The sequence below is a fragment of the Rhincodon typus genome, chromosome 15 (genome assembly GCF_021869965.1).
Source record: "Rhincodon typus isolate 14 chromosome 15, sRhiTyp1.1, whole genome shotgun sequence".
Classification (NCBI taxonomy): Eukaryota; Metazoa; Chordata; class Chondrichthyes; order Orectolobiformes; family Rhincodontidae; genus Rhincodon; species Rhincodon typus.
The window spans coordinates 58509993-58531028 of NC_063346.1; the positions used below are offsets into that span (position 1 = coordinate 58509993).

The following is a 21036-nucleotide window of genomic DNA, read 5'->3' on the forward strand; positions in this document are numbered from 1 at the left end:
CACTGCCCCCTCACCGGCCCCGCTCTCACCGCCCACTGTCCCCTCACTGGCCCCGCTCTCACCGCTCACTGCCCCTTCACCGGCCCCGCTCTCACCGCTCACTGCCCCCTCACCGGCCCCGCTCTCACCGCTCACTGCCCCCTCACCGGCCCCGCTCTCACTGCCGTCTGCAGCTGCATCGCTGGCCCGCTCTAGCACTTTGATTTCAAAAGAAAACCTGGCCCAGCGCTCCAAGCACTACTACTAGGGATTTATTTTGTGTTAAGGACTGATAATGTCCTGACGTCTTCTTTTTCAGAGTACACGAGATCAGAAGTGTGTGGTCCTGCACAATTATGATGCATGGATAATTGGGCATGTAATATAGGCCCTCTTTGTGAGGCTTAGAATTCTCGGGTCTGTTAAGTGACAAATAAAGCAATTCTGGGCACTGTTTAATCCAATACATTTGTCACTTGCTCAGCACAGTCTGCAATGTACAGACCAGAGTGAGATAGGTTTAGTTTTTATGAATTAGTTGATCTCACACCAGCAGGTATGTTAAAAAAAGTATTTTATATTCAGGATCAAAAGCGCATAGGATCATTTGATATGAAATATTTTGTGGTAGCATTTAGCAGTGCTGTAGCGCATTCTGTAAAACCTAGAGGGGAGAAGAAAGCGCACATGCTAGTTCACACAGAAATTGACCAGCTGTGCTTATGAGCCTGACTCTGCGTTTTATTTGTAGTGTGGTTTCCCAGCCAATGTCAGTTCACTCCTAGCACCGACCTCCTGCAGTTTAATGATCCCTGTAGAATGCAGTATTACAGCAGGGGTGAGACCCCTGAACAATACAGATGGTGGTAAAGGCAGGCTTTCCAACTCAACTGATAAGACATGGAATGTAAAAAGACTCACCACTGAGCAGATGTGTTTGGGGTTGAGTGAAGTTGACCCAGATGAAACTACATAGACTGTGGAGGCAAAGACTTGGTGTGGAAATATTTTTGAATCTCCACGTGCTGTCCCTGGTTACAATCCCTGTGAGCTTTTATTCAGATTCATTTGTCATACTTGCTTCATTTTACTGGTGAAATCCGCGGCTGTGCTTATATTTACCACTTGTCAGCAGTGGAATTGATAGCTTCAGTTGGGTGTATTCCTGACAATTTTATCACATCATTTGCTGCCTGAAACCACCCACTCCTGTAATTAGTCTACCCTCCAGACACCCTGCTTTCCCACTGCCAACTGGAAAGGGAACACACTGTTTACAGCCTGATTGAATTTGTCTTGAGTAATGATGATAATGCCATAGTTTTCCCATTACCAATTTTTTAGATAGCTCAGAAACTAAAGTGTTCAGCACAGATGGAAAAAAAAACACAATTTAAATGATTGCTTGGTAGTATAGAACTTAAACATTGCTAGAAGGAGAAAGGAAGTTGAAGATTTTCATCCTGCCCTATGAAAGTAAGGCAAAGAGCTTTGACTTTTCTTTCCTTTTAGTGATGCTTAACTGCAATGTTATTTAATCCCTTCTGATTTTACTTCTTGTTGCTTGTAGCAGTGTTCTGAAGATTCATCTTTTAAGTGCCGGAGACTCCAAGAACAATCTATGGTGGAATCCACATTATGGCAGGGATGTGTTAGCACTGAAGAGGTTACGGAAGAGATTTACCAGGATGTTGCCTGGGCTGGGGAGTTTCAGTTATGAAGTATGATTGGGCAGACTGATGTTTTCTTCTTCCTTAGAGCAGAGGAGATGGTTGCAACTTATAAAACTCCGAGGGGCGTAGATAGGATAGACAGTAAGGAACTTTTCTGCTTAATAGAGGGATCAATGACCAGGGGAGACAGATTTGAGGTAAGGTTTAGAGAAGATGTGAGGAAAAACCTTTTCACCCAGAGGATGGTGGGAATCTGGAGCTCACTGCCTGTAATGGTGATAGAGGCAGAATAATATTGAAGAAGTATTTAGATGTGCACTTGTGATACCAAGGCAGACAAGTGCCAGAAAATGGGATTAGAATAGTGAGGTGATTGTGGATGTGATGGGCCAAAGGGCCTCCTTCTGTGCTTGTAGATTCATTGATTCACACAGACAATGCAGAATAGGCCCTTTGGCCCATCTGCACCCACAAAACTGCCACTAAAAGTGTACTAATCCCAATTTCCTGCACCTGTCCCATATCCTCGAATGTTATGATATTTGAAGTACTCATCCAAATTTTTTTTAAAGGTTTCCAGTCTACCTTCCCAGACAGTGCATCCCAGGTTCTTACCGCCTGCTGAGTGAAAAGGTCTTTTATTCCCCAAATCCCTTTGAATCTCCTGCCCCTTACCCTAAAACTATGCCCCCTCCTGATTGACCCCTTAACCAAAGGGAACAGCTGCTCTCTAGAACTGACTATAGACCTCTACGCTTCTGACATGTCAATTTCTCCTTGCTCTCAATCTTCCCTTCTTTATAATTCCAACTTTTGTTCTTTGGGAAATGATTTCTGGTACTTTGTGTGTCTGTTGGTCACCTTTCAACCATAACGGGGATGATAGCTAAAGTGATAAATTCATGTATGCACATTGAAGGAGTCAAAGGCAAGTGATGTGAATTAGCGTTGAGGCAAATTGTAACACTATAGCAGCTGTACTAAAGGAGACCCACTAAACAGCGTGACTTGCCAATTGTTCTTTAGGCTGTTTGGCTGAATAAACTCCCAACAGGGAAGAACAGAATAGTATATTAATCATCACCGATTTCAGGCATGGTCATGTGAAAGGGTGACATTCTTATACCCAGTTAACAGTTTCTGCTGGGCATTCATCATTAGCTGCAGGATATTAAACAAGGTACAGCCAAATGTATGGAAATGCAAGCTGCATGACCTACACAGCAAGTCAGAAGTCATTGTCACATGTTCCTAATGTCTTGCATTGCCAAGAACCATCCAGTGCAAAGCAGCATCTGTAACACAGTGTGGAACTGGAGGAAACACAGCAGGCCAGGCAGCATCACAGGAACAGGAAAGCTGGCGTTTCGGGTCGGAACCCTTCATTTTCTGAAGAAGGATCTCGACCCGAAACGTCAGCTTTCCTGCTCCTGTGATGCTGCCTGGCCTGCTGTGTTCATCCAGCTCCACACTGTGTTATCTCTGACTCCAGCATCAGCAGTTCTTGCTTTCTCAGCATCTGTAACACGTCATTTTAAAATGGTTTTCTGCAGTGGCCAGTGGGAATGGTACTTAACTCTCCCAGTGAGTTTGTTGCACCCCCCAGAATTAGTGTTGTCCAATATGTTCAGCACGAGCTACATGTGTTGAATTGAAAATACAGATATGAACACTTGCAATAATCATTGCTCAGCACTATTGCCATTGGGTGTATTCACTCATGGTATGCATGTGACCTTTAGCCTTTTTCTTGGCAAAATAGTAAGGCACAAAGTAGTGTATGTTTTGATCATAAATAAACATGTATATTCCATTTAATTGTACAGTGAGACTACATCATCTTTTTTTCTACTCAATGCCTTCCTGACACCTTCCCTACCCAGCCTGCTACCTTCAGAGACTTGTAGATGTGTGCACCAAGGTCCCTCAGATCTCCAGTACTTTCCAAGGTACTACCATTTATCATTATAGAGGTCTACAACACAGAAAAAGACCCTTCCGTCCACTGCATCAATGCCCACCTAACTATTCTAATCCCATTTTCCAACACTTGGCCCACTGCTTTCCATGCCTTGGCATTGCAAGTGAATATCTAAATACTTCATAGGATTGAGCAGGCCATTCATCCCATTGAGTCCACACAAACATTCCGAAGACCATCCCTCCTCACCCTATTCCTGTAACCTGCATTTCCCATGGCTAATCCACACAGCCTGCACATCCCTGAACACTACGAGCAATTTAGCACGGCCAACCCACCTAACCTGCACGGCTTCGGACTGTGGTAGGAAGCGGGAGCACCCAGAGGAAACCCACACAGACATGGGGAGAATGTACAAACTCCACACAGACAGTCGTCCATGGACGGAATTGAACCTGAACCAGTGTGAGAAGGCAGTGCCAACCACTGAGCCACCGTGCTGCCCCACTTCTTAAACGTTCCGAGGTTTTCTACCTCGACCACCCTTCCAGGCAGTGAGTTCCAGGTTCCCACCGCCATCTGGGTGAAAACATTTTTCCTCACTCCTCCCCTAAACCTCCTGCATGAGTGAGTAAGCAGCACTGGTTCAGGGTTAGTGTTATGCGGGTGGGTAAGTGAGTGAGGGCAGATGTTGCACACAAATGCAAGAGGGTAGAGCATGAGCCTTGGTGGGAGGTGAGTGCCGTAGCAGAGAGAATGTAGCCTGGCAGAGCAGAGAAGGGCATTGACCTTTGCCCTTTGCCAGGGGCATTCCTCCAGATGGTTGAGACCATACTGACCCGGGTGGTACTCTCGGACCAGGCTGTCAGGGTCTGGTGTCTCTGGCCCTGGGAGGAGAGCACAGCCTTCTCTGCACCGGCCCGTCCAGCAGGAGCTGGTGTCTCTGCCCACAAAGTGGGCCACTAATCCCCTCTTCTGTGCCAAATCAGGGACAAACAGCATGCATGAACTGTGCGGGCTCGTCAGACATGCCAGCACCGGTGTGTATGCAAAAACGGCCTGTTAATGATGCCACCAGTGTCAGGCATGACAGTCTGTTTTGGCGTATCTCGGCTGCGCTGTTATTTTTTGGCTATGGCAAGCAGCAGAATCGAGCACGATATGAAAAGGGTGCCACAGAAAGGCCAGTGGTCAGTAGTTAATGAAGTGAATGCGGGACAATAGAATGAGAAACTTGTCATACCTCATGGAGAGAAACAAGACAAAAATGGCTCTCAGCCAAAATAGCATAAGATTCAGTCCATATTGTCTGTTTTGCTTTGCACTGCTTTTTATCTTACAGCAGCATGACTGTGTTTCTACCATTTAATAACTTTGTTTCAAACCAACATTTCAACAGATTAGATGGTAGAACATTATCTTTTGATTCATGAGCTGGACTGTTTAGTTTAGGGCATGAGTTAGGCTTAAAGGTAGATTTACATTTGAATAATTGAACTAGGGGCAGCAGTAGGCCATTCATCCCTTGAGCTTGTCGTGCCATTTTGCTGCTAATTGATGTTCATCATGGAAACTAGCGATCAGAATATGAACATCAGCTAGCAGCAAAACGGCTCGACAAACTCTCCTTAATATCAGTACACTCAGACAATGAAGGCCATCAGTTTAACTGGGACAAGGTAACCATAGTAGCCCAAACCAAACATAGACACACATGGGAATTCCTAGAGGCATGGTTCTCCACCCATACTTCAATCAACAAATATATAGAATTGGACCCCATATACAAATCCACAGAGATGAAAACCGGAAGTGACAGTACTCACCATAATGGACCGGACAGTATAAATTCCAAGTGGAGTAGAATAACATCGCTTCATTGGAGGCTCCACTGATGATGTCACCAAGCATGGTGACGAAATGTCCGAACAAAAACAAGCCAGCTCGGCGAGCTATTCTGTTACACTCCACACCGTAAGCTTATTTGATTGGATTGGTTCCGATATGGCACCTTGTCAAAGACGTTCTGCAAACCTAAATACAGCAGATTCACAGATTTCCCTTTATTCACATGGTGTGCTACTTCTTCAAAGAGCTACAATCAGTTAGTCAAACATGTTTCCCTTTTACACAACAATGCTTTATGAAACCTCAATTTGAGTTGTGGGTTTTAACCACAGTCCTCTTCTAGGGTGATCACCCAGTCATTTTTGTTTCTGATTACAGAAGAACAGATTGAAAAAAATGTATCTTTTGTAATCTTAGATATAGAAATGAACCATGAGTGATTGTAAAACTTTTCCATCAAAAATGTATCTGCAAAAGAGTTTCTTAAACGATTTGTTTACGCTTTTGCCACATACAGTATTAGAGATGTACAACACAGAAACAGACCCTTTGGTCCAACTCATCCATGCTGACCAGCTATCCTAAATTCATCTAGTCCCATTCGCCAGCATTTGGCCCATATCCCTCCAAACCCTTCCTCTTCATGTACCCATCCAGAAATGTTTTAATTGTACTGGCCTCCACCACCTCTTCTGGTGCTCATTCCTTACATTTTAAGCAAAATTGTATGTTTAACAAACTACAATAGATTTAAAAGTGTTGTTTTAAGGAAAGAACAGAGATGTTTTTGCTCTCTGCATTTTGTAGTGCATTCTGTCCAGATCTCCCCTTCATTTATGAACAGAAGAAAAAAAATGAATCTTCACAAAGGGTAAACCCATTACGAGAGCACAAATAATGACATTGGATTGAGTCCCACATGGGAGATGTTTTGGCTCAGTTGACTGGATGGTTAATTTGTGATGCAAAGTGACACCAGCAGCATGGGTTAGGGTTAGGGTCCCCTTATCGGCTGAGGTTACCATGAAAGTCCCACCATCTTGACACTGCCCCTCACCTGAGAGGTGGTGACCCTCAGGTTAAAGTCACCACCAGTGCCATCTTTCTCTCCCTCTCTCGGTCTCTCTCTCTCTGTCTCTCTTTCTCTCTGTCTCTCTCTGATGAGATAGCAGCCCTCTGGTCTTCTCAGACTATGGCAACGTTGCCTTCATCGTACTGTCTAACATCAGTGGGAGTTTCACACAATGTGTCTCGGTGTCTAAGCAACTTCTGACTGCAGTTCCAAAACGCTGTGTGATAAAACAGATTTCTTTAAATCAATATTTATAACACTTATTAGACAGAGAGGGAGAGAAAATGGCAGTGGAAGCAGCAGATCAAGATGACTGAATTGTATGAGGAGGATATATGACTGACTGTGAGATTTTGCAAACAGATTTACAAATCTGCTTTTGGTAGATCACAGCCCACACACCTTCCCAGCCCAACCTCACCTCTGACCCTGAGGTATTGATGTAAACATCTTTTTTCAGTCTTTTACCTTGTTTTACTGAAGGGTACAATATAGTAATTCTGGGGAGACCAGTGGATGCCCTAAGGAATTTCAAAGCCATGAAATGCTAAATTGAGGTGCATAAAGGGAGGGTTCAGGAGAATACATTTTCCTGAATTGCCTACAACCTTACCTTCTGTCCCTTCATCCAAGGCATTTATATAATTGGTAAATAGTTGAGGTCCCAGCACCAACTCCTCTTGCACCCCACTTGTTACATCTTGCCAACCTGAAAAAGACCTATTTGTTTCCTGTTAGCCAGCTAATCTTTCCAGGAGAATATGCTACCCCCTACAACTTGAGCTTCTATTTTCTTCGATATTCTTTGATGTGGCAGTTTTTCAAATGCCTTCTAGAAATGTAAGCACAGTACCTTCACTGGTTCCACTTTATTCACAGCATGTGTTACCTCCTCAAAGAACTCCAATTGATTGGTCAAATTTGGTTTCTCCCTTTCACAAAACCATGTTGATTCTGCCTGTTTACTGTAAACTTACCCGAAATGCCCTGCTATTACATCTTTATTAACAGCTTCTAAAATTTTCCTTCTGTCAGTTTAAAGCTTCATGTCCTGTAGTTTCCTGCTTTCTGTCTCCCTTTTTTAAATAAAAGATTCACTAACTTCTGGTCTAATGGGACTGTTCACAAATCAAAAGAGTTTTGGAAAATGAAACCCAATCCATCAACTATCTCAGATAATAAGGTGTATAGCTGGATGAACACAGCAGGCCAAGCAGCAAGGGAGGAGCAGGAAAGCTGATGTTTTGGGCCTAGACCCTTCTTCAGAAAATGCGAAGCCTCTCCATCAACTATCTCACTAGCTGCATCTTGTAACATTCTAGGATAAAGTCCATTGAGCTTGGACATGTGTCTTAGAGTTATACAGCACGGAAACAGACCCTTCGGTCCAACTAGTCCACGCTGACCATGTTCCAAAATAAACTAGTTCCGCCTGCCTGCATTTGACCCATATCCCTCCAAAACATTCATATACATGTACCTGTCCAAATGTCTTTTAAATGTTATAACTTTACCTGCATCCACCACTTCCTCTGGCAGTTCATCCCACACACAAACCACTCTCTGTGTAAAAAAGTTGCCCCTCGTGTCCTTTTTAAATCATTCTCCTCCCACCTTAAAAATACGCCCACTCGTTTTGAACTCCCCCACCCTAGGGAAAAGACCTTTGCTATTCACCTTAGCTATGCCGCTCATGATTTTATAAACCTGTTTAAAGTCACTCTGCAAACTCCTACACTCCAGTCAAAAAAGCCCTAGCCTACTTTTATAACTCAAGCCCTCCATTCCCAGCAACACCCTGGTAAATCTTTTCTGAGCCCTCTCCAGTTTAACAATACCTATCCTATAAAAGAACTGGACACAGGACTCCAGAAGAGGTCTCACCAATGTCCTGTACAACCTCAACATAATGCCCCAGCTCCTATACTCAAAGGTCTGAGCAATGAGGCAAGCGTGCTAAATGCCTTCTGAACCACACTGTCTACCTAGAGTTATCTTAGAATCCCTACAATTTAAAGTTTTTAAAGAAGATTTGTAGCTCGGGTTGTGGATGAGGTTGTAGACTTGCTCGCCAAGCCGGTGTGTTTGGTTGCAGACGTTTTATCCCCATGCTAAGTAACATCGTCAGTGCGCCTCCGGTGAAGCGTTGGTGTTCTGTCCCGCTTGTTATTTATATGCCTCGGTTTGCTGGGGTGGTTGGCATTACTTCCGGTTCTGTTTTTCAGTGGGTTGTATATCAGGTCCAGTTCAATGTGTTTGTTGATGGAGTTCCATGTTGGAATGCCAGGCCTCCAGGAATTCCCTGGCATGTCTCTGTTTGGCTCGTGCTATTATGGATGTGTTGTCCCAGTCGAATTCATGTCCTTCTTTGTCTGTGTGTGTTGAAACCAGTGAGAATTGGTTGTTTCTTTTGGTGGCTAGTTGGTGTTTGTGTATCCTTATTGTCGGTTTTCTTCCAGTTTGGCCTATGTAATGTTTCTTGCAGTCCTTGCATGGTATTTTGTATATTACGATTGTTTTATTGGTTGTCGGTACGGGATCCTTTATGTTCGTCAGTAGCTGTCGCAGGGTGATTGTTGGTTTTGTGGCTACCATGATACCTAGGGGTCTGAATATTCTTGTGGTCGTCTCTGATATGTCTGTGATGTACAGTAGGGTGACTGGTGTGTCTAGCCGTGTTGTGTCTTCTTGTTGTGTTACACTGGCTCGGCGAGCAAGTCTATAACCTAATCCCTACAATGTGGATGCAGACCATTTGGCCCATTGAATCCACACTGACCCTCCAAAGAGCATCCCGCCCAGACCCACCCTCTCCCTGTATTTCCTGTGGATATTCCGCCTAGCCTGCACATTATGGGTTTAGGTTAGGGTTAGGGCAAAGTTACATGGCCAGTCTACCCAATCTGCACAACTTTGGACTGTGGGAGGAAACCGGAGCACCCGGAGGAAACCCACACAGACCCGGAGAGAATGTGCAAACTCCATACAGACAGTCGCCTGAGGGTGGAATTGAACCCGGGTCCCTGGCGCTGTGAGGCAGCAGTGCTAACCACTAGCCACTGTGCTGCCCATAATGGATGCAAATTTCAGTGAATTATGTACCTGAACCTTGGGTCTCTCTGTTCTACAGAACTACCCAGGGCCCTACCATTAATTGTATATGTCTTGCCCTGTTTGTTTTACCAAAATGCAATATCTCACATTTATCCAAATTAAACTCTATATGCCACTCCTCGGTCCACTGACCAATTGATCTTTGTAATCATAGATAACTTTCTTCACTCAGAGACAGCAAGAACTGCAGATGCTGGAGTCAGAGATGACACAGTGTGAAGCTGGAGGAACTCAGCAGGCCAGGCAGCAAAAGCGGAGAAGGAAAGCTGACGTTTCGGGTCAGGGCCCTTCTTCAGAAATGGGGGAGGGGGAAGGGAGCTGGGAAATAAATAGAGAGAGGAGGGGTGGTGCTGGGGAAGGTAGGGGGGACGGTGATAGGTGAATGCAGGTAGGGAGTGGTGGGGATTGGTCAGTGAGGTGGGGGGACAGGTAGGTAGGAGGGAAGATGGACAGGTTGTGCCAGGTCAAGGAGGCGGGGATGAGAGGGAGGGTTAGACAATGGATGAGGCCGGGGGTGGGGAGATTTTAAAACTGGTGAATTCCATGTTTCGGCCATTGGGCTGTGGGCTCCCGAGACAGATTATGAGGTGTTGCTCCTCCAGTTTGCTGGTGGTGTCATTGTGACACAGGAGGAGGCCCAGGATGGACATGTCCCCCAGGGAGTGGTAGGCGGAGTTAAAATGGTTGGCGACTGGAAGGTGTTGCTGTTTGTCACAAACAGAGCACGGATGCTCTACAAAACAGTCTCCAATTCTACGCTTGGTCTCACCCATGTAGAGGAGGCCACATCAGGAGCAGTAGATACAGCAGACCAAATTGGCAGATGTTAGGTGAACCCTTCTGGTGTCCTCCGCAAATGTACCAACCATGCCTTCTATATTCTCATCTAGATCATGTATACAAATGACAAACAAAAGTGGTGCCAGTACCGATCGTGTGGAACACTGCTGGTTACAAGCCTTCAGTCTGAAAAACAACCCTCCTCCACCACCATCCTCTGTCTCCTACTGTTAAGCCAATTTTGTATCCAATTGGCTCACTCATCCTGAATCCCATGTGACCCAACCTTATTTATTAATCTCCCATGTGGAACCTTATCAAAGGCTTTACTAAAGTCCAAGTAAACCACACCTACCATTCTGCTCTCATCAACCTTTTTGGTTACTTCCTCAAAAAAGTCAATCAAGTTTATGAGACATGATTTCCATCACACAAACCCATGCTGACTATCCCCAATCATTCCTTGTCTCTCCAAACGCATATAAATCCTATCTTTCAGCATCACCTCCAACAACATACCCGCCACTGATGTCAGATGTACAGATGTATAGTGACAGCCTGCAGCTCCAACAGTTTATTCATACCACTTCTCTGGTGATTGTGAATTTTCTGATTTCCTCCCCCCCACCTCCATTTCCTGATTTAAACTTGCATCAGTGAAGACCGATGCAAAATACCTTTCAATTAATCTTCTATTTCCTTATTTTCCTTATTAATTCTCTAGTCTCATTTTCTACAGGGCTAACATTTAGTTCACACATTTTTTATAAGATTAATAGAAACTCTTTACTCTCTGATTTTATATTTCTGGCTAGCTTTCGTACTGTAATTCTTCCCTTCTTATTCATTTTTTGCAATTCTTTACTGTTTTTAGACTAATCTTCTCATATCTTCGCGCAATAATATACTCTCCTGTGTTTTGCATTGCAAGTGAACGTAGCATTCTCTTTTACCAATATGCTGGCTACAACAACATAACTGGGACTAGAGAATGGAAGACTATACATTGTGGTCAATTCTATTGTTACCCTTCCACCAAAAACAGGACATCAGTGATATAGATTGTGTATAGTTTTGAATTGCTCTAGAGTGCATACAAAGAATTTTCCTCATGTCACTGTTAGCTCCGTTGCCAATCGTCTTAATTGTTTTTTTTTAATCCATTCATGAGCTATGAATAATGACAGCAAATCCAGTATTTGTTGCTCATCTCTACCCGCCCATGGAAAGCTGGTGAGCCACCTTCTTGAACCACTGCTGTTCATATGTTACATATAGTCATACAGCACGGAACTAGACCCTTTGGTCCAACAAGTCTGTGACGAACGTAATGCTAAACTAAACTAGCGAGGAGGGGAGAGAAGTTGTTGGAGTGGTGTCTAGAGTTGGTTATCTATAGCAGGCTGTGCTCCGTCTGCTGTGATTTCATCGCGCTCTGAGCTTGCTAGAACCTGCAGTGTTTTATGAATGAGTACATTACAAAGAGAGTGAAGACTTTCAAATGGAAATATGCTGATAGTAGAAATTAATAGTAGTATATAGTACAAAACTTGTATCTGAAATAAAATAATACTTAGTTCGTTTTATAAAAATTCAACAAAATTGCAAATCAATTGACAGAAAACTGCCAAAGAACATAACTAGTTGTAGATGCCTCTGGCTCCTGATTAAACAATATGGCCCTCTTCCTCACCATGATGAGCCCAACCCATCCCTGCCCAAAATTTTGAGATTACAGTGGAGAATTTTCAAATTGTTGTAGAATTTTCAAGGATAACTGTGCAATTTACTGAATTGATTACTGCGCACAGATACATAAGCTACAGGAGTTACAATGCAGGCAGCAACCATTTGGCCTATCGCACCTACAACAATACTAGCCCCTTAACTAAACTATTAAGCCTAAATCTATTTCTATAACTTCTTTATTTTGGACTCTTTCTGTTCATATTTTTATCAAATTCTCTTTAAATGATTGCCAACATTTTCCTACACTGGAGAAACGTTGGCATTGGTGAGGAAATTGGAAGAATATAGCAAGGACAAAGAAACATGATTCTCAATGTCAGGAAAAAACTTCTGATTCTCCCCTGAAGGTTTCCAAAGCGAAATGTGAATTTCACTGGTAAACAGTGAGGACCTCATTTCCATACATTTGCATCGTATCCACTGGTCTCGTCAAACAAAAACTCATATAACAAAACAGAAACTTAGTAAATAAAATAATATTGTCCAGAGCGATGACACGGTGCTCACTGGTCTCTACAGGCCAATTTCTACCTATATCGTTGGTACCTAAATGGACCACAGCGAATGGATCTTTCCCCTCCTACTCCACGTTCCTCTGCAGACCAGATGAGGTATCCTGAACCTGGGCACCAGACAGGCAACACAGTCTTTGGGACTCTTAATCTTGGTTGCAGAGAACAGTGTCTATTCCCCTGACTATACAATCCCCAATTACAGCTTCATTTCTCTTTCCTCCCCCTTCTTGAATGGCTCCCTGTACCATGGTGCTATGGTCAGTTTGTTCATCCATCCTATAGCTGCCACTCTCATCCACACAAGGAGGAAGAACCTCAAACCTGTTAGACAAGCTCAAGGGCTGAGGCTTCTTCAGCACTACCTCCTGGATCCATGTCTCAAAGTCTAAGGGGAGTAGTGCTTAGTCAGTTGAGGGGATACTATAGTCAGTGAAGGAAGGCCAAGCCATCATCTGATCTCATGCAGGGAGCTGGCCACAGTCAGTCCAGGGGATATGGGCAGTAAGTGTCAAGGGGTTTTATCCAGGGCCAGTCAATACCATATTGGAGGAAGCGGGAATCTCCAGTGTGGGAATTGGAGCCATTACACTGGGACACAGATGAGGCAGTAACTGTGAAGGGAAGCAACTCCAGATATAAGGGTGGGATCTGAGACAGTATGGTGGTGACACTTGCAACAAAAAGTGTTCCTTTTGCAAGTCACCACCACCCTGGCAAAAGGGCGAATTAAATGAAATAGGAAATTGGATGAAATAGGAGGTTGAGGGGTGACCTTGTAGAGGTTTATAAAATCATATAAACCCTATAAGGTCACCCCTCAACCTCCTATTTCATCCAATGAAGGGTATAAATAAGGTGAATGGCAGGTGTCTTTTTTCCTAGGATGGGGGATTCAAGTCTAGGAGCATATTTTTAAGGTGAGAGGAGAAAGACATGAGGGGCAATTTTTTTACATAGAGTGTGGTTTGTGAGTGGAATGAACTTCCAGAGGAAGTGGTGGTTGGGGGTACAGTTAGAATGTTTAAAAGATATTTAGTTGAGTAGATGAACAAGAAATGTTTGGAGGGATACGGGCCAAACGCAGGAAGGTGGGACTGGTTTAGTTTGGGATTACGGTCAGCATGGACTGGCTGGACCGAAGGGTCTATTTCCGTGCTGTATGACTCTATGAGATGAAAATGGTCGAAGAAGCACGATAGGTGGGGAGGTGTCCCGAGTGAGGGAGTAGGAAGTGCAGTTAGCAGGAAGGCTTAACCATTTGGGACAAGGAGGTAGGTGAGAGCCATAGAGCAAAGGTGTTGCAAGCAACAGTGAGAGTGGGAGACTATAGATGGGCGGTGTGTTCAGTGACTAAGAGTTACACTGAGTGTGAGGAAGCAGAGAGAAGTTGGTGCAACTTGCTTGTGTGTGAAAGTCATTGACCTTCTTTCAAAATTGCTGCATCTTTCATTTTGCCCACCCTGTTATGTGACTGCAGACACTCCGGGCCAGCCAATGCCGTGAATCCAATCTCTTCCACCTGATACTCTTGGCCCTAAAACAAACAAAATTCCGTTGGTGGAAATGTGAAAGAAAATACTGGAATGATTCTGTAGGTCAGACAGAGAATTTGGAGACAAATGTGGAGTTAACATTTCAGGTGTTCCTTCATCAATCTTTAAACGCAAAAAAAATTTGAAATATTTCAACATTGTTTCTGTTAACTCATAATTAATTAGTTATAAATTATTAAAAATTACCACATTATCCTGACAGTAGTTGTGAGTCAGTGATTGTAATAGAGCAAGCTGGTACTCAGGCTTGTGTAATAATGTAAACAATAACCTCATAGACTGACGCTGGTGAGTGAGATTAATATCTATATGTTGTATATATCAGTGGATTAGATTTCAGTACAGAGTCCACTTTGGACGATGAGTTGGGTGGGCATATTGTCCTGTTAAACCTGTTTTCAGTGCCTTATGAGCACCTTGTGTCGCTGACTTGACAGTGTTATCCCAGCAGGCATCACACCATTGATTTTCTTCCTGGAAAACTGCTGTGCTGCTCCTGAGGTAGGTTCCACTGAGAATTCTCAACTGCATTATTTGGACCAAGATTTTGACTTTTGGCAGGGGGTTGTCCCAGGATTTGCTGGACTTGCAGCCAGTATGGAATTTTTAAACGTTCCCATTTCTGGGTGTGTTTTGTTTTTGGCTGATCCATACTCAAAAGCTCAAAACTAGATGTCTGCGAGGTTCTGCAGGCCATCAGCAGCAGTAATTTCCTACCTTGCTGTTCCTTCACTGTTGTGTGAAAATCAAACTCTCCCTCATTAACAGAATCTTGGATGTATGTGCACCATGTGGACTGCAGCAGTTTGAGAAGGTGGCTCAATACCACCAAGGAGAATTATGGAACAGCACATTCTAAGAATGATTTTGCTTTTAAAAACCATGAAATATTTTGGTTTAAAGTCTCATCTGAAAGACAGCAGCAATGACACAGTGCAGCACTCCCTCAGTGGTGCACTGGAGTGACAACGCTCAAACTCCGTGGTCAGATCTCTGGATATGGAGTTTAACCCACAGTCTTCTCATGCATGTACAGGAACACTGCCTGTGAGATGTGACTGAGCCCTACATTTATATCAAATGAAGTTTATAAATTCCTCTTACAGCTAAAATGAGAGAAAAGGCCAGACTAGGGATCAAACCTAAGAATGTCAGAAACCATGCCTTACAACACTGAATATGAATGAATTAAATAACACTGGGTTAGATATGTCCCAGTTACCATTTTCCTAGTATTTGGAAGAAGGATGGTGGCATTTTGGTAATATCACTAGACTCGTAATCCTGGGGCCCAAATTCAGATCACGTTGCTAATTCTAGAATTGAAAGATAATCTTAGTAATGGTGACCATTAAACCATTATCGATTATTGTAAAAACACATCTTATTCATTAATGTCCTTCTCCAGAGGGAAATCTGCCATCCTTACCTGGTCTGGCCTCAAGACCCACAGCAATGTCATTTACACTTAGCTGCCCTCTGAAATAACCAAGCAAAACATTCAGTTCAAGGGCAGTTAGGGACGGACAACGAATGTTGGCTTGTCAGAGACACCTGTGTTCCAGGAAAGAATATTTCTTTTAAAAACCCTTTTTAATTTCTGGGGATGTCAATATGTGTATTGCTATACTTCTTAATGCAATAAGGGTAAAGATTCGAACCAAGCCCTCAATGTACACTCAGCCAATGTAGATTGCATTAATCCTGGGGCCCCAGAGGAAAGACAGATTTTGGCCATACGATCCTTACTTAAAAGAAAGATAGAAAGGGATATGAAAGTCACAGCCAAAATGATACAAAGAGGGTCATTCAAAGGCTGAAACTTGTAGAAGAAAGGAACTGCAACACTAGGGGGCAGTAGCTGGAGGAGCTGGAGTCATTGGAAGAGGCATTGAGTATAAGCATAGGCAGGTTATGCAAGTTTATAGAACTTCAGTTAGACTACACTTGGAATATTGTGTACAGTTCTAGTCATCACACTACCAGAAGGATGTGGATGCTTTAGAGAGGGTACAGAAAATGTTTACCAGGATTTTGCCTGGTATGGGAGATTTTAGCAATGAAGAAAAGTAGGACAGACTGGGTTTGTTTTCACTGGAACGTAGGAGGTTGAGGGGTGCCCTGTAGAAGTTCATAAGATTGTGAATGGTGTGGATAGAGTGGAAAGTATGAGGCTTTTTCCCAGGGCGGGGGGTCAGTTACTAGGGGACACAGATTCAAGGTGGTGGGGTAGGAAGGAATGTTTAAAAGAGATGTGTGAGGCACATTTTTCATACAAAAGGTGGTGAGTGCCTGAAATGTGCTGTCAGAGGGGATGGCGGAAGCAGACAGGATAGCAATGTTCAAGAAGCACCTGGACAAAAACAAGAAGGAAAAAGAGGGATTTGGATTCTGTAAGTGAAGACAGTTTTAGTATGGAAGGGCAAAATGTGTTGGCGCAGGCTTGGAGGGCCGAAGGGCCTGTTCCTGTGCTGTATTGTTCTTTGTTCTTTGTTTGATATAGGCAAGCAACTACATTTTAAATGTAAAATCCACCAAACAAAAGTTAGGAATTTGAATTCAGTCAATCTAGTCATTTGGATAAGATTTGCAAAAGTTGCCCAACTGGTTCACAAATGTCCTCCAGGGAACATTCTGCCATTTTACCTGTCCCTGACCTCATTCGTCATTGACTTCAGAACAATGGACATATTATAAATAGCTGCTGCATGTTGCAGACACAAAGCTCACTGTTTTGGAATCAATTACAGAGGAGGTGAAGAATGTACACAAGAGTATACACAGAATACAGACCAACCCGGAACGAGAGTCAGTAAAATCAGAAAGCATCTGCCTAATGTAGATCCTAACATCTCTTCATATCTGCCAATTAATAGAGCTTTTTCGTCAGAACTGAAAGATAAATGAGTCCCTTAAGGGAGAAAAAGAGGGAGTGGAGGAGAGGAGAATTTGAGGAGGTACAGTCAGTCGCCTTGTTAATGGTCTTTAATTTATTTGTAGGTGGTGAGCATTCACTTGAGATCTCATATTGGCACCGACTAAAATTCTAGTGGTTGGATAGGAGGTGCCTGTTAGTAATAGAGAATTCTGTAACTAAACATAATTGAGTGTAAATATTGGCTCCAGTTCTATTCTTGACCATTTACTTCTCTAGAAAAGAATATGGAAACAGTGAAGCGTGGCCATAAGATGAAGGTTGAAAGCTGAGAGAAAATCACTGAGGCCATTGTGAAAAATGACAGAAAGCCAGGGTAAAATCCTAATGTGTTCAGATTCTCAACAATTCGACCAGAGAAAGGATGAAGTGCACATGTAGAAAGCGTTACGTCACTACAAATTAGGAAACAGGGTATGACCTTGGGATTGCTGTTCCTTAACAGAAGTAAGTCATTTTATGAGTTGAATTGTTGTAATGAAGATTTGGACCTCCTTTAGAGTTCTTAGATGAAATTTATAAGAAAGATGTATTAATTGTAAGGCGTTCGGGGGACATTGATAGATTTTGGAAACAAGATGGCTGTAGCATTGAAGAACATATCATGGACTTTGACAGAATTCACTTGGGGGACCCCTGGATAAACACTGTCAACTAACTTGCTGAATTGTGCTAAGGTGCCTCACGGACAGGCTCCTGGTCCTAACATGTGTTCAGTTCTCTTGGAGAGGGAGAACTTATTGGATCGGAAAAATATTATTTGTAAAATATTCCCAGGAAACCAATCTTTTCCTTCAGTGTTTGTGAAAGAAATGGGGCACAAAAAGAAGGAGTCAGTGATTGCCACCTTTTGAAATGGCCCGGATACTGGATGCAGGCATCAATACAATGGAAGAATTAAAGATGAACAGAATGGGGATGAATGCACCTTTAGCAGATCTAGCTATTATAACAGAAGAAAGAACTGGTAAAAACAGAAATCACAGAATCGTTATGGTGCAGAAGAAGGCCATCCAGCCCATTGGCATTAACTAATTGAACTGGTGCAGATACAATCTCCTGCTGTTCCCCACATCCTGGCACATTATTATGAATGAAATGACTATCCAATGCCCCCCTCTTGAATCCTTCAATTAAAGCAACTGCCACCAGATTTCCAGGCAGTGCATTCCATGCCCTCACTACTCATTGTGTGGAAAGGTCTTTTCTTACATCACTTTTCCTTCATTTGCAGACCACTTTTAAATCTGTGAAAGAGTTTCATTCTACATTTTGTAGATTTAATCTTCCTGTGCAAATATATTGGAAGGGCAAAAGTGTTATCATAGACAACATTATGAAGAAATGAATAGGAGTAAAGACTCTTTCTGATAATAGAAAGGATTGGCAATGGTGAATTGAGAGACATATGTGAATACTTTACCATGGTCTGCACTGAAAGTCCTTTCAGTAACAAACTCTGAAGAGAATTCTGCAGTGATGAAAAGCTGCAACAAATTTAGCTGCACAACCAGACTGCAAGTTGAAAACATCCTGTGTGGCCCATGCAAAGGATTCACTACAGACAATTGTAAGATGTCGTACCTATCAAGCAGTCTGTGAGAGAAATCCGTTCAATTCTGTCTGATAGTCCTCCTACTCTATTACAAGCTACAATTTTTTCCAATTCCTCGAGAGCTCTACGTGCAAGACAGTGAGTTTTTGTCTAGGCTGATGTCTTGGGGGGAAAAAGCAAGGAGAGCTTTGAGGTATATAATACCATCTGAGACAGAATTTAGTGCAGGAGATAAGGTGTTTTATAAAAGAGAGGATAATGGGGAGTGGAAAGGCTTGAGTGAGGTGATGGTGAGGCTGCACCTCGTTGATGTGGCACTCAAAATGTTGAAGTTAATTCCTCATGATTTAACAGAATTAATAGATATTTTCTAATCAGCTTGTTCAGGGATGTTAGAACACATCTACAGAGCAGGTGAGACTTGAACCAGGGCCTCTTGACTCAGAGGTAGGACGCTACTGCTAAACCGCAAGAGCCCTTAAAATCAATGTCAGTACAATCTCTTGAATTCTGAACATCTGAGGGAACTAAGCCAGGCAGCTTCTACCTCAATCCATCATGTGGTTTTAATCATGGAGCTGAGGAACAGAATAAAGTAGATCAGGGCCTGGTTAGTGACAAGCTGAAAGATCATCGTGTACAGGTTTCAAAGCTAACATCCAAAGGCTAGTTGCAGCAGTCGCATTCTCAGCAATGCCAAGGTACTGGTATTTTAGTTTTGCTTTGATTAAGAGCATCCTAACTCCAAATTGAGTTTTTCATCTAATTTAATCTACAAAGCTTCAGCGAGCATCAAGGTATGTTGTGCATCACACTCTAAAGTTGTAAAGAGAAATTGAGTTAGATTAGGAAGTTATACAAAGCATTGTTACAATACAGATGAATGCCATTTACCCCTCTTTCTCACTCTGTTTTCCTTATAGGGCCATGCAGATGGCCAGTCCCTGATGAATCCAGTGACAGCTCTGAGCCGCCCATCCAGCAGCGTGACTGTGATAAAACATGGAGCAGTATTGGACAGTTTGCTGCCGTCTGTGAAATGGGAGATTCTGCAAGGTAAAACCACAGATGTTTGATGTGTGTACAAAACAAAACAAAGCCTCGAACTGAAATGAGGAACATGAGATTAGGCAACATATTAAAGCCTGCCATTTAGCTATGTAGATGGACATGACAGAACTTTGAGGAGCTGTGCACACAGCAGTCCAATATCAGACAGAGTTATTCACCATTCAGTGCAATGAATCTCTGTCAGTTATTCTGCAATGGCCCTGACATGTTACATATTACTCTTTCTCCTGTCACCTCAAATGGTTACGATTGTCACCACCTGTGACGGATAGATTTCATTCAATTCTTACCATTTCAAATAATTTTTGTAAGTTCAAAGTCTGGAACCTTAAGTGCCTGTAAGATTATTATATCTTGGAGTTACTTCCTACCATCTTTCAATCTGCTACTTCAAGAGACACCAAGACCGTGGGATATATCACTTCACCAAACCCATTGGTCTCGAAATCTTCCCAATCTAATTTTATCAGATATCTGATTTTATATGCCTCCATTAATATAGTGAAGAAAGAAGTTTGAGATTCATTCTTTAACAAGCTATAAAGCAATGTTATTAATATGTCCACAACCCTCAAATAACTTCCTGTATTTCAGTTCTAGGTTTGAAAATTGGCGCGTTTTTTCATCTGTATGCAAGTACCTGATACAAGAATCAGTATCTTAGCCCTGAGGCTTCTTGTGCTGAATGCAGAACAATTCACTTTTACCTAAAGGAGGTTGTTGCCCAGAGTATGAGTCGGATCCCCTTTCCTTTAGGATTCTGTCCTGTTTCCCAGACAAAATTCCAAATGTACTACCAGCAAGTCCTGTATCCTCCCACCAACCCAGCAACAAAGGATAATGTCGAGAATCCTATCCTTTAAAATGGTCCCGCTGGAATCAAGTCATCCTTTCAGGCCTCCTGAAGGCCTTACACTAAACTAAGGCCATCAATCTAGTCTCCTCAATCAGAGACTGAATTGCTGCCATTCAACCAGAGGATTAAAAAAAAAACTCTTAATTGTGTCAATATCAAGAAACAAATGTGGACTGGAGGCTTTTGTGCCTGAGTTTTGGATGTCTTTTTGAAGATGGAACTAGCAGAATAGATGAGGGGCAACTGGTGGATATGGTATATTTATTTTTCTTAGAAAGCTTTAGATAAGGTGAGACACAAGAGGCAACCAAAATTACCACTCGTGCAGTTGGGCGGAGCATGCTGGCATGAATTGTGAACTGGTTAATGGGTAGAAAAAAGAGTAGAAATAAATGGGTCATTGTCAGGTTAGCAG

General features: G+C 42.8%; 1 protein-coding gene across 3 annotated transcripts in view; it reads left to right on the plus strand.

Moving 5' to 3' along the window:
* The window catches only part of st3gal2 (ST3 beta-galactoside alpha-2,3-sialyltransferase 2), a 282180-nt gene that overhangs the window by 107544 nt on the left and 153600 nt on the right, over positions 1 to 21036 (plus strand). For all 3 annotated transcript variants that reach the window (XM_048606133.1, XM_048606134.1, XM_048606135.1), the window contains one exon: positions 19618 to 19750. The gene's annotated coding sequence lies outside the window, so the exon portion shown is untranslated. The remainder of the gene's footprint in view (positions 1 to 19617; positions 19751 to 21036) is intronic.